We start from the raw sequence: 13,622 nt of genomic DNA, 5'->3' as shown, positions 1-13,622 counted from the left end.
CCTTTCCTTTCCTTTCCTTTCCTTTCCTTTCCTTTCCTTTCCTTTCCATTCCTTCAAGTGTTCTTGAACCTAATGACTAATATAGAAATGTTTTACATGACTGCACATGTGTAATCTATATCAGATTACTTATCACAGGGAGGGTTAGAATTTGGAATTCAAAACATTTTTAAAAGAATGTTAAGATTGTTTTACATGTAATTGGGCAAAAATAAAATATTTTTAAGACTAGAAAAAAAAGAATCTTAGAGATAATCTCATCTACCCCCATCAGAAGCATGAATTGAAGCCCACCTGTCAAAACTGAAAAGATTTAAAAAAAAATCATGGTTCTAAGGGAGCCATAGTCTGATTAAAGCAAAATAGAGATAAATAAACTACCTTTATGCAGACATAGAAACAAATAATTCTTACTTTCATAACTTTAGTTTTCAAATAATTATGCTTTGACAACTTCTTATAGGGCAGCTGGGCAACTAGACTTAGGATAAAAACAAAAAAAAAACCCAAAACCAAACTTCAAAAAAAATATTCATGACTAACTTCCATTGATATGCACATTTTACAAAATAAACGCATTTCTTATTTTTTGCCAAATAGTAAAAAGAGTATAATTTAAAGTTAGATGACCTGGGTTTAAACCACAGTTCTGTCCTTATCTACCTATGTGACATCAAAAAGGCAATTCACTTTCTGAGCCTCAGTTTATTTGTTGTAAAATGAAGGGATTTGACTAGATAAACTCTAGTGTGCCTTCTTGCTCTAAATGTATAATTCTATTATCCTAGAAGATAGGGCCTCTGCCTCAGTCATCTTTGTATTCCCATAATGTATGGCATGTGGCAGGCCTTTAATAAAAATCCTAAAGAGTAAATAAATTAATGTTCTTTTCTCTATTTGGGAAAGAGAAATGTGGCTTAGGCTTTTTTTTTTTAGGTGTAAATGTTAACAGAAGCAAGATTTTAAGTTATAAAGGGGGTAAATATTTGGGCAGATTTTAAAAACATAGAATTCTGAATCTCATTGTGTTTCTGGAATGGGTATATTTTAATATGGCTTTGATTACAAGCATTTAATTCGCAAAAAATAGTGATTCATTAATTATACAATAGACTCATGAGTACATTCAGTATTTGCTTTGATTAGTGAAAACTATTGTTTGATATGTCAGTGCTAGATGGAACAGTCCACATTACAACCAAGTAACTGTGGAGTTTAACTAAATTGATTTTTGTGACCTTGAATAAAATAGATTATTTCCATTGCCCTTTAGGAGAACTAAAGGATATTGAACATTTAATAGTTGCGTAAGATTTTGGTATTAATCATAACAAAAGTAAATTTTCATTTTGTAAGAATATAACAGTTTAAAATCTAATAAATTATACTGCTCTATTTAGATTTAGCTTAATTTGTTCAGTTTTTTTAAAGCATATTAAACTAATACTTTATTGCTCAGTGTGGAGAGATGCAAAAGCCAATATAGAAAGAGACACTGCTTGATAATCTATGTTATTAAGTACAGATTTTGCTAGCAGAAGGTTCAGAAGTCATGGACAACCTTTATATACAAACCTAGGGATTGTTAAGTCTTAAATAAACCAGTCTCCACTATTTGTGTTGACATCTCATTAATGTGCAGTGCAGTGAAAAGGTTTATCAAGTTGAAATTAATTTAATGAAGTGAAGTAATATGAATTTGGAGTCAGGAGACCTTCCTTCTATACTGGGCTTTGCTACTTCTATTTGTGTGACCCTAGACACAATATTTAGTCTCTCTGAAGTATGCCTACAAAATGAGGATAATTGTAATTGTACTTCCTATCTCATACAATTGTTGTGAGGGTCAGATAAGATAATGCATATGAAGTTCTTTGTGAATCAAAAAGCTCTACATAAAATATGAGCTTTTTGTTTTTATGGATATTAAAGTCTTAATCTTAGAAACTTGTTTAACTCAATCAAGCCAGTCAGTCAATTAGCATTTATTAAGTGAGTTTTATTTGCCAGATGCTGTGCTAAGAACTGATATAAAGAAATGTAAGAAAAAACAAACAGTCCCTGCCCTTGAGAATCTCATAATCTAATTGGGGAGACACCATACAAATCACAATTTTTTACCCACTTAGATTTTGAGCAATGAGTGAGGGAGGAAAATTTCTGCCCTGACCTTTCATCAAGAGAAATGGGGACCTACTGCAGAAGACCATGGCTCAGTTGAGTGTGACTGAAGTTTCTTGAGCATGTGTAATATCAGGTTGCTGCTGACACCTTTTTGTTTCCTCTTTTGAATATGGCCAATGACTAGGGATCTGAAAAATGGGCATTTCCAGATTACCTTGTGGATTAAAAGATCTTGTGGTTAAGATTTTGGCATCAACTGACCAAAAGAGAGCTTCTTTAAGAACACACTTCTTGGAAAAATGAACCACTAACAAGATGCTCCAGTTGAAGAGCTGAAGCTATGCCATGACTGGACAGCAGATCTAGACATTGCTATACTTCAGTAATAATCATCACTAATTCCTCAGATGGTGCAGGCCCAAGGTGAATGTAAAATTGCTATTCAGCAGTCCTACAATGTGTCGTCTTTGAGGGAAGAGCTTAATTTATATAATCAGTTATTTAACTATTTTATATTTCTTATATTTGTTCAATTAATTTTTGAGTCATTTTCATCTTTCTAGGGTAGAAGGAGAAAAAATCTGCTTTATGCCTAATACTCATTTTACAAACAGGAAGGAAGGACCACATTTAGGGAAACTTTAGGCATAAGCTATGCTTTTTTTTTTTAATAAAGAGATTGTTCTAGAGGAATCCAGGTGCAGACATTAAGAGGTCAAGAAAAAAAAAACAAAAACGAAAACAAGAACAAAAACAAAACACTAACCCTTTAGTGGAGATGGGATCCTCAAGGAAAAACTCTAATTATTCTTGGCTTTCCTGGTAAGTTATTCATGAGTGCAGAAAGGTCTTTTTTCTTTTTGTTCTTGTTTGGTATATCATATTTCAATATTCCCTCCTCATCTTAAATGCACGCATATGTGTGTGTGTGTGTGTGTGTATGTGTGTCTGTGTCTGTGTCTGTGATTGTCACTGATTTTTGGAAATGTAGTATATTTCTTCCTGAATACTTACAATGCTTTTTCTTTGACTTGCAAGCTTTGTAGCCTGGCAATCACATTTCTATGTATTCTTTTATTCCTCATGATGATCTGTGTAGTCTACATGTTTTTCCTTTGTACTTCAGTTACTATAGGTCTGGATGCTTTTTTCTCTGATTTCTCAAAATATAGAATGTAGATTTTTGATACATAATGATTTTCTGGAAACCTGATGTTTCTTCATAAATAATTTGGTTTTTTTTTGTAGTAGATATCCTATGTACATTTTTATTTTTGCTTTTTTGACTATGTTCTAATATTTCTTGTTATATCATTGAATATTTTAGTTATCTCTTCTTTCTTTTCCCTTCAAAGTTTTGACAAGGTTTTTCAGCTTCTATTCTAATCTATTCATTCTTTCAATTTTTAAAAAAGCTTTCGTTTACTCTTTAATTTGTAGAGCCAGATTAAAATAAATAAAATACTTTTATTTTTCTTATGGAACTTTTCTGTTACTTTCAAAGGCCTTGTAGCTAATTAATTCACTTTTCTTGGGTTCTTCTTGGAGTTATTTTGAAATTATCCTTTTCTGAAGTTTCATCTTATAATTCTCATACTACATAACATTTTCCATTATATTACATGTTTTACTATGCTTGCTCATTTCTTCAGTCTTTCCTCTTTTCCACTACTCCTTCCCTCCTCCCCTGCCCTCACATCATGGAGCCTTAACTTCTGAATCAGTCAACAAGCATTTATTAAGCCCTTATTATATGCCAGACATTATGCTAGATGTGAGGATATATATTGAGGTAATATGTTCTTTTCTTCAAGGAGCTTACCTTCTACTGAAGGGAAGACATACAAACATGTAGCCCATAAGTAGATACAATATGCATTCAAAATAAACACAATGTAATTTATAGATAAAGACTAGCTCCTGGGGGATAGGGATCAACAAAGGCCTGCTACAGGAAGTGGTACTTGTAGAGGTATGGGCCAGTATTAGTGGCACAGCCTATAAAGAAGCATGGGGATGGAAAACTAAATGTTGTTTGTGAAGGCTAGCAAGTAAGCCAGTTTTGCTGAACTATAATGTCTGAGAGGGAAGTAATGGAGTAATGTGTGATACACCTGGAAAGGTAGTTTGGAAGCACAGAGTGAAGAATTGTAAATGCCAAACACAGAATCTCTGTCTCTCTGTCTCTCTCTCTATCTCTCTGTCTCTCTCTGTCCCTCTCTCCTTGTTTTTTGAATCCTAAAGGAAATATGAAATTTCTGGGACTTCCATAAATAGGGTTGTAAGCATTTTTGAGATGTGCAGGGGTTTGATTGTAGTCTAGGGCCGACTCTACTAGGAAGGTCAGTGAAGATCTGCCCCTCTTGCTTTTACTCCCAATTTCACTTGCTTCTGCCGTTGCTGGAATTGCTGACATGTTGAACTCTCAACCCTCAGCCCTCAGGACGGAACGCTCTGCCTTCAACTGGAGGTAAGGATCAGGTTGGAGAATATGGAACAGTATCTATTATGGCCCTTCTAGTCCCACCCCACTCAGCCTCTGTGTTCATAGGGTTTACCTTCCAGAAGTTTTTTTTTTTTTTTATTCTCCTCTTTGAATTGCTGGCCCAATTTAACCCATTTATTGCTATTCTTGAGGTGTTTGGTAGATGCTATTCTATCGTACAAATTCTACCTCTCTCAGAACTGGATCCTTGAGTGAAGGGCTTTGGAGAAATGAAGGCCAGGGGCACACCTTTTTCTAACTAAGTTAATTTTGTGTCCAAAGCTTTGTCTTCAGCTCCATGTGACCTTCCCTCATCCCCAACACACACACACACACACACACACACACACACACACACACACTTATTGTCTCATTTTTGTGGCTTCAGTGATACAAACCTCTCCTCTAACCCTGGTGAATTCAAGTTCACATCCTAGAAACATTAAGAACTAAAGTGCAAGTGTTGACCTGAGATGGCAAAATGAGGGCCAGGAAAACTCCCTTCTGCTTATTTGTAATTGTGAAGTAAGCAAGTAAGCATTCCATGTCATCAGTAGGTTTTTATTGGCTTAGAGCTATTCCTGCAATAGAATCCAAATGGCCTTTTAGCCCCTTCTACCATGAACTTAACACAACAAAACCCCTGTCTTTTTTTTCTAATAAAATAGGATCCCTAACAACATTATTGGTTCCCATGTTTGCATATAGCTCTTTCTAATCTTCCTTCAACTGAGGATCTAGGGAAATTGTTCACTGTTTTAATAAAGAAATTTTTTAAGGCAACTAAAGACTGAACAAAGTCTAGGGATTGATCGGTTATTGGTAGATATTCTACCAACGAAAAGGAACAACTGGAATACGAAAAGAACTCAGTACCTTTTGACTTGATTTTTTTTTTCACTTCTTAGTGATGCAATCAGGGTTAATTGACTTGCCCAGGTTCACACAGCTAGTTTCTGAGACCAGATTTGAACTCAGGTCCTTCTGACTCCAAGGCTGGAGCTCTATCCACTGTGCCACCTAGCTGTCCTGACTTGATTTTTTAAATGTAGAATTTCACTTCTGAATTCTCTTATTCAAAGGTCACATGCTAAATCTGTGATCGACTGTACTTTCAATGAATTATTATATTAAAATTATATCTCTAGTGAAGTATAACCTAGATAAATAAATTTTCCTCTCCAAAGAATTCCATCCCCTACCCCAACTTATCCCTTAGAGTTCCCACCAACTAAGTGATTTGGAAATCTGACAATGGCTATGAAATAAAGCTAACTGATGCCTGGGGAATGAATATAATTACAAAGTGAACATCATCTTCCAAGAAATATTGAGGTCAGTCTCAAGTAGAGATTTAAACTTTTTTCGACACTAAGAGTTGAGATAATATATGTGCATAATTCAGTGTTCATAGTTTTGTTTAAAATAAAGCCAGTGCCATTAAGATGATAGCTCTAAAGCTGCATACCTGGAGAAAGATAATGACAAACTATGGGACCCATTGACAAAATCTTAAGAGATCATTTTTCAATGCTGCTGCCCTGAAATCCTAACTCATTTCTCAGTTGCTGAAACTGCATTTCTAACCACTGGGGAAAATCTCTGATGTGCATTGACTTCCACTTGCTTCCAACTGGCAATTATCTGCAAAGCTCTCCCTGCAGACAAAGTTGAAGACCTTGGCACCGCACTGAGGTATTGATAAAGCCTTAAAAGAAACCTCAGAAAGGGTGGTTGCTAAAGGCCTCATTAAGAGACCTGATTTTTAATCATTCATAAGAAACGTTGTGGAGTGCTGTACATGTGGTGCACATGGATTTTGCAGTTGCAGGTGTTCAGTGTTCATCAAAATCTTTTCACCATCACAGGAGATGAAGACTGGTCTCCTCTGCAAGGGTAGCTTTTGGAATAGCCCTGAAATCCCTGACTGAATTGTCTTTGAAATAAATTCATGGAAGGGTAGCTTCATATTTAAAGTTTTATAAAACTCCAAATATAATACTTAACATGAAGGCAACTTGGCATGTTTGATATGGTCTATTCCCAGGCCTAAATTCCAAGTTCTTCTGGCTTAATAGGACCTGCCAGAGTTTGCAGCATATTTTTCTTTGAAAAAGATCTTGAAAGGGAGGGGGGAAGCTAGTGGTCTATAGGCTTAAAATAGGTAAACAAATAGAGTTAGGAAGACCTGGATTTGAATACCTCCTTAGATACTTACAAGCTATGACACCCTGTCAGTTATCCTCTCAGAGCCTCAACTTCTTAATCTGTGAGATGGGGATAATAATAATACTTCACAGAATTTAGGTGAGGATCAAATTATATTATATAATGTATATATATACAAGTTACATACACATACACGCATGCATGCATGCTATGTGTTCACTTATATATGTATACAGTATATGCATTTATGCTTAAATAAACATGCATGGAATTATAACATAGACATACAATGCCTATGTGATATGTATGTAAACTTCCATGTACATGTATTGTATGTTTTCAGACATAAAAATATTTAAAGCTATTTCAATTAGTTTAAAAGACCTTTGGAACAGCCTGAGTATGTATACTTGTATGTGTGGATATACATATATATATATATGTGTGTGTGTGTGTGTGTGTGTGTATGTGTATGTAGTATGTGTATATACAATAAGCATGTGTATGTTTGTATGCATGCATACATATGTATCTAAGCTGGAATTATATATACACACATATATTTCTATTTGAATCCCTGCTAAGATACTAATATATTTATTTATGTATGTGTAATGCATATATGCATACATATATTATGTGAACACAAAATGTGTGCATATATGTGTATGGATATATACATATATGTATGTATATACTCATGTTCCTTTGCAAATCTTAAAGCACTACATCAATGTGAACTATTATGGCTACTCTTATACTCCCCAGGTATAAGGGTTAACTTTATTAATTTTAGGTTCTCACAATGAGAGCCCCTGCAGGGGTGGGAAACCTATGGCCTCCAGGTCACATGTGGTCCTCTAGGTCCTCAAGTGCAGCCCTTTGACTGAATCCAAGGCCTTCTAGGTCCTATAGGTCCCGTAGGTCCTGAATCCAAGTTTGGATTCAGTTAAAGGGCTACAGCTGAGGACCTAGAGGGCCACATGTGGCCTGGAGGCTGAAGGTTCCTCACCCCTGCAGGGGAAATAAGATCTGACGAGATTCAAGTCAGAGGCCCAATAAATAGTATTAACTTGCAGTAACTTGGGCATGCTTGCTTGCTTGACTTCCAGAAATCAAACACCCCGCTACTACACCCACTCACACTCTCTGCCACTTCACTAGCTCTGTCCTCTGCCTGGTGAAATCTCAAATCCCACCAAAGGTTGGAATCTTTTTGAGATTACTGATTAAGGAATCTTTCTCATTTTGGTGAAAAACACTTGAGGTATGACTTTTTGGACATTGGTACTGAAAGTTTTTTTAAAAATTCTTTTGACAAAATCTTATCCTCTGTTAACTCAATAAAAGTAAGTTTAAATACTTTATTCCACAATTGGACACTTCCTAGCTCTCTAACCCAAAGTAAGTCATTTAATCTCTTTGTTTCTCCATTTCTGTTTGTAAAAATGGGGATGGTAATACTTGTCTTGGGTACCTCACAGAGTTGTTTTGAGAATAGCACTTTGTAAACCTTAAGGTGTTACAAAAATAAAAATCTTTCTAAAGAGGAAAATAAGTTCTCTGAGCAAAATTTTCTGATAATGGAGATCCAAGAAACAGAAAAAGAAAAGTGAGTCAATACAAATAGTAGTAGTAGCAGCAACAGAAGCAGCAGTAACTAACAGGTAAAAATATACAAAGTGGAAATAGGTCAGTATTGCTTGTAGTAGCAGATATAGTAAATATCGTTTATTATCATAAGAAATTTATAATATTTACTCCTTCATACCAGTTAGTTCTTCCTTCTATGAAGCATTCACTCAGAGTTGCTGGAAATATTATATTTTGTTAATTTGTTTAAAATTTTTAAAGCTTTGCAAAACAGACTCAGTGGAATCCATGTTTTAGTATTTTTTCCTAATGGTATTTATATCATTCTTGGAAATTTTGTTTGTCAAAAACATAGTAGTGTCTAATGAGACTACTGGCCCCTTCTTTGTCCTGTCCCAGAGCCCAGATTTTATATCTTTGAACATTATAGTCAATGAGGTCTTTGCATGCTTTTTCAAAAACCCTTAATAGATTCTTAGGTATCAAGACTGTTTTCATAAATAATCTTAAAGAATGTATTGCTGTGAGTTGAAATTGGTTTAGATGTAGGATTTTCAAGTTTTACCAATTCCTACTCACAGATCTCATTTCTAATGTGACCTGATATGTCACTAGTTGAAAATTTAATTTCTCCCTCAGAACCATTTAGTTAGGTGAACAATATTTTTTTTTTCCTTTTAGATGAAACAGATTCAGTTAATGATGTTCTGGAAAGCTTAGGAAAGTAGTTTGTATTGCTATAGGAATGTAGTTTACAAATGTTGTTCCTTAACAAATTGTTTCCTGAGTGGCACTGATAATGGCCAATCTTTGGGGTTAAATTGGGAGGGAGAAGATTAGCAGTTTATAATCCTTAGTATGAAGATGGGGAGAGAACAAACAGTTTTTTTCCTTTTTAAAAAGAAGTTGTATTGATAGCTTTTTAAAACAATCACCTTTACTTCTAAATATGTTTTCCTTCCTCTCCTGTCCAGAGAGCCATCTCTTGTGACAAACAGTGAAAAAGAGAAGTCAGCAAAACTAACTCATCAACTCATCAACTGGGAAAAGAAGGGAGAGAGGTAATTTCGTTAGGGTCCATTCAGGGTAAGCCTTGATCATCATAATTAAAAGTTCAGGTTTTTTTGTTGGCATTTTTCTTTTTTTTAGTTACATGGATGTAGTTGTTGAGGTTTAGGGTTTAAGGGTGCTGGGATCTTGAAATCATGACACATGGGTCCTGCTTGAAAGAATTTGACCAAGCTTTCTTTCAGCCAGAGACAAGGTTTATTAGAACATCCATCATATTTGGCAGATCTAAGCATTTGTATTGCTAATACAAGTGGGTCAGATTTTAAGAATCTGAGCCCATGGCTAGACTAAACATTTATTAAGTGCCTATTATGTACTAGTCTCTGTGATAAGCATTTTACAAATGTTACCTCATTTGATCTTCACAACAACCATGGAAGATAAGGACTATTGTTATTATCATCATCCCCATTTTACAGTAGGTGAAACTGAGGCAGACAGAGCATATATGATTTTCTCAGGGTCATCTAGCTCATAAGTATCTGAGGCTGGATTTGAATTTAAATATTTCTGATTCCTGGCCCATCACCTCTCCACTTCAATATCCACCTGCCTACAGTATGAAAGGTAATCACAAAATGAAGCTTCAGTTGTCTAAGATTTTACTTCTCCAATTCCACCAAAAGCTTCATAATACCTACCAGTTCTGGGGGGGAAGTCCTCCTGTCCTCTGGATGTCTGAGACTTCTGAGAACTGCTCTTGTCTTTGAGGCTTTGCTCTCAGACAGTTAATTAAAGTGACCTATTAAATGTCATGGAATTTAGAGATAGAGGAGATTTCAGAGATAATTTGATCCAACCCTGATGCTTTGTGGTTGATAAAACAGGCCCCAAAGGACAAAATTATTTCTTCAGAATTTTTTCAATAGTGAATGGCAGAGCTTGGATTTGAACCTAGGTCATCTGCCTCTGAATCCAATGTTTTTGTTTTTCCATGTGCTGGCTCTAAGGTTCTGAAACAGGCTTGAGATTCCTAAATTTCTTCTCTTGATTAACTTCTAGTTAATATTACCCAAAGTGCCCTCAAAGATTTAGGAATTCAATTCATGGAAGGGGTTTCTCCTTCCTGGGATCTGTTACCGTGTCCCTTTACAAAACTATATTTAGATGTCTGGATTTTTGTTTTATACATCTGACTACCCCTCTTTCCTCTGTACCAATCTCTCAATCAAGTGGAAAGGTTTGAATCCAATTACTCCTATCTGGAATATCTCTAGTGTTTGATTATTGCATCTGTAACTTAAAAATGACTTTGGGGACAATAACCACATTGAAAATATGGCTTTTTATATAGTCTTAACATGTTCAAGAAATCTTGATGTACCCATCAACAAAGTGAGATAAACCTTTATTTTGAAAAGAAAGTCTAAAACAATCATGGAATCTTTTAAAATGAATTCAAAGTAAAGCCAAGTATGAAAAATGTATGTATGACCCTAGTACTTTCAGGTGTCTTTATCCCTTTTCTGGTAAACCAATAGAATGGAATGGAAAATGAATTTATTGGAAAAATGAAGTGCATTTGAGAAAGGAATACCCCTCAAAATGTCTAGATCGCAACTAGGAAGTAAGAAATGTGCTACTAAAATCTCAATATTGATTAATTACCTATTCAAGCATTATAATGTGGTAGAAAGAAACTACTTCAAATCATAAAACAGCATAAAATAGAATCAAATCTCAGAATTGCAAAGGGCTGCAAATGTCATATAGTTCAACTTATATCTGGAACAGAATACCCTTTATAAATGACCTGAAACAATTGGACATCAGGTTCTACTTGAAGACTTCCAGAAATGGGAAAACCAACTACCTTACCTAGTAAGGCAGAAGATTCCACTTTATGGATAGCTATATTCGTTAGGAAAGATTCCTAAATTCTTCTTTCTGTAACTTCTACCTATTGTTCTTACTTTTCCTTTCTGTCACCAGGTATAACTAATTTTCCTTCCATATTGATAGCTCTTCTAATATATGAAGACAATTATTATCTTTTACCCTCCTTCAGCCTCCTTATCCAGTCCAATTCAATCAAACAAGCATTTATTAAGTACCTACTATGTATAATACTTCATAGTATAATGTATACAGTGCAGGCCTTAAAGTCAGAAAGACCTAGGTTAAAGTCCCACCTCTGACATATACTGAAGTGACTCTGGACAAGTCACTTAATCTCATGGTACTTAAGGCAACTTTCTAAGATTGTATATTGTAAAAATAGGTCTTGACTTATGATGATGTAGAGAGTTTTCTCACCCAGGAGTTCTCTATGCCAATGAAATCCCAAGTCCAGAAATTGTTCTCTGTCCCTTCTTTGGAGCCTAGTTTGGCCATCATAATAACAAAATTAAACATGTGCATGCAGTTTAACAAGATGTCAAAATGGCATATTAATTTCCTTGTTTTCTTTTGGTCTCTTTCTTCTGTGTACTTTTAAATACATTGTTTTTAACTTTATGCCATAATAATCATTTATTAATTTCTTACCATGTACCCCATTCTAAACCCAGATTATGCAAAACCAAACCAAGCCAAACCAAACCTTCAAAGAGCTTACATTAAGTAAATACTTGACAATTTGAAGAGGAAGCTGTAACTAAAGACTAGAGGCATCAAGAAAATTTTGATTTGAACCTGGTACTTGAACTGAGACTTGAAAGAAGCTAAGAATTTTACATGTTAGAAGTAATCACGAAGAACATTTGGGTATGCGGGATACCCTGTGCAAAAACAAAAAGGCATAAGATGGATTGTTGAGTTTGAAGAACAATAATTAGGTCAATAAACATAGTGACATTGCTATTAGTACACATATGTCTATATATTGATGTATACTATATTTATGTGTTATTATCTGGGCAAGGGATTTGGGAATGATATATTTACAAATAAAGGTGCTGTAAAAACAAAAGACATCAATACATTAAAATGTATTTGTACATGTTTGACAAATTATAAATAATTTAACTATTATTTTCTAGATATAATTTTATTTTAGTGGTTTATTTAAATTTTTGCTCTAATTGATATAACATTCAATTCACCATTTCATAAGCAAATACTGTGATAGTACAAGCCACAGTTTCTCCTTCTCTCTTTTTTCTTTCCTCTCCTCTTTTCCTACCCCTCTTTCTTCCTCTCCCTCTCTCTCACCCTTTCCTAACCTCCTTCCCTGACAAATAAGAAGGAGGTTTATAGATGGTAGAGAGAAATAAATGATGTGAATACACTTGCATCAATGTAGATTAAGCAAAACTTATCATGGGATGATGCACTGACTTAAAAATTAAAGGAAACAAAAAAATCCTAGAGGAAAATATAAAGCTAACTCTCATAACACTGAATGTAAATCTATTTTAAAAAGTCCAATAAGCTGAAAGTGATAAATTGGACAAGAAAATAAAACCCTACAAACTGTTGCTTATAAAAATATATCCAAAAAAATAAAAATATATATGGAATAAAATAAGAGGCTGTGATAAATTTTGCCATGCATTAGATGAATTTAACAGAGTGTAGTTATCAATAATACCATCAGACAAAACAAAAATATTGGAATTGGATATAAAATTTAGCAAATATATCAGTATTAAAGTTTAATGTACCAAATAACATAATATCTAAGTTTGTAAAGGAAAATATTAGCAGAATTGCAAAAAAACCACACAGACAGAAACACAATAATTCTTAAATAATTTAACATTTCTGTGTAGAGTTGGAAAAATCCAACAGAAATATTAAAAGGGAAATATAGAATTGAACAAGATGATGGGGGAATTTAGGGATAAAAGATTGATGACACCTCCTGAATGGTACCACTAAAAATGCATATATTTCTCGGTACACATGATACTTTTTATAAAAATGGACCATTTATTAAGACAGAGAGAAATTACAGATTAATGTACCACATGCTTTTTTACAAGGCAAATAGTGTTCCAATAAACCAGGGAAGGAGCACTCAAAGAAAAAAAAATCAAAGGCTAATATCATTAATAAATATTGATTCTAATTTTTACAACAAAGTTCTGGCAATTTATCCAAATAAGTCATTATTCATGATTAAGTTGGTTTTAAACCAGGGATATGAGGAAGATTCATTAGGAAAACAATGAACATAATCTCATTCAAAGCAAAAACACCTAAAACCATGTTTTTCTCAATATATGTAGAAAAAAAC

This window comes from Vombatus ursinus, unplaced genomic scaffold (assembly GCF_900497805.2).
Source record: "Vombatus ursinus unplaced genomic scaffold, bare-nosed wombat genome assembly UNPS02015175.1, whole genome shotgun sequence".
Lineage (NCBI taxonomy): Eukaryota > Metazoa > Chordata > Mammalia > Diprotodontia > Vombatidae > Vombatus > Vombatus ursinus.
This window is presented reverse-complemented; position numbering follows the sequence as displayed.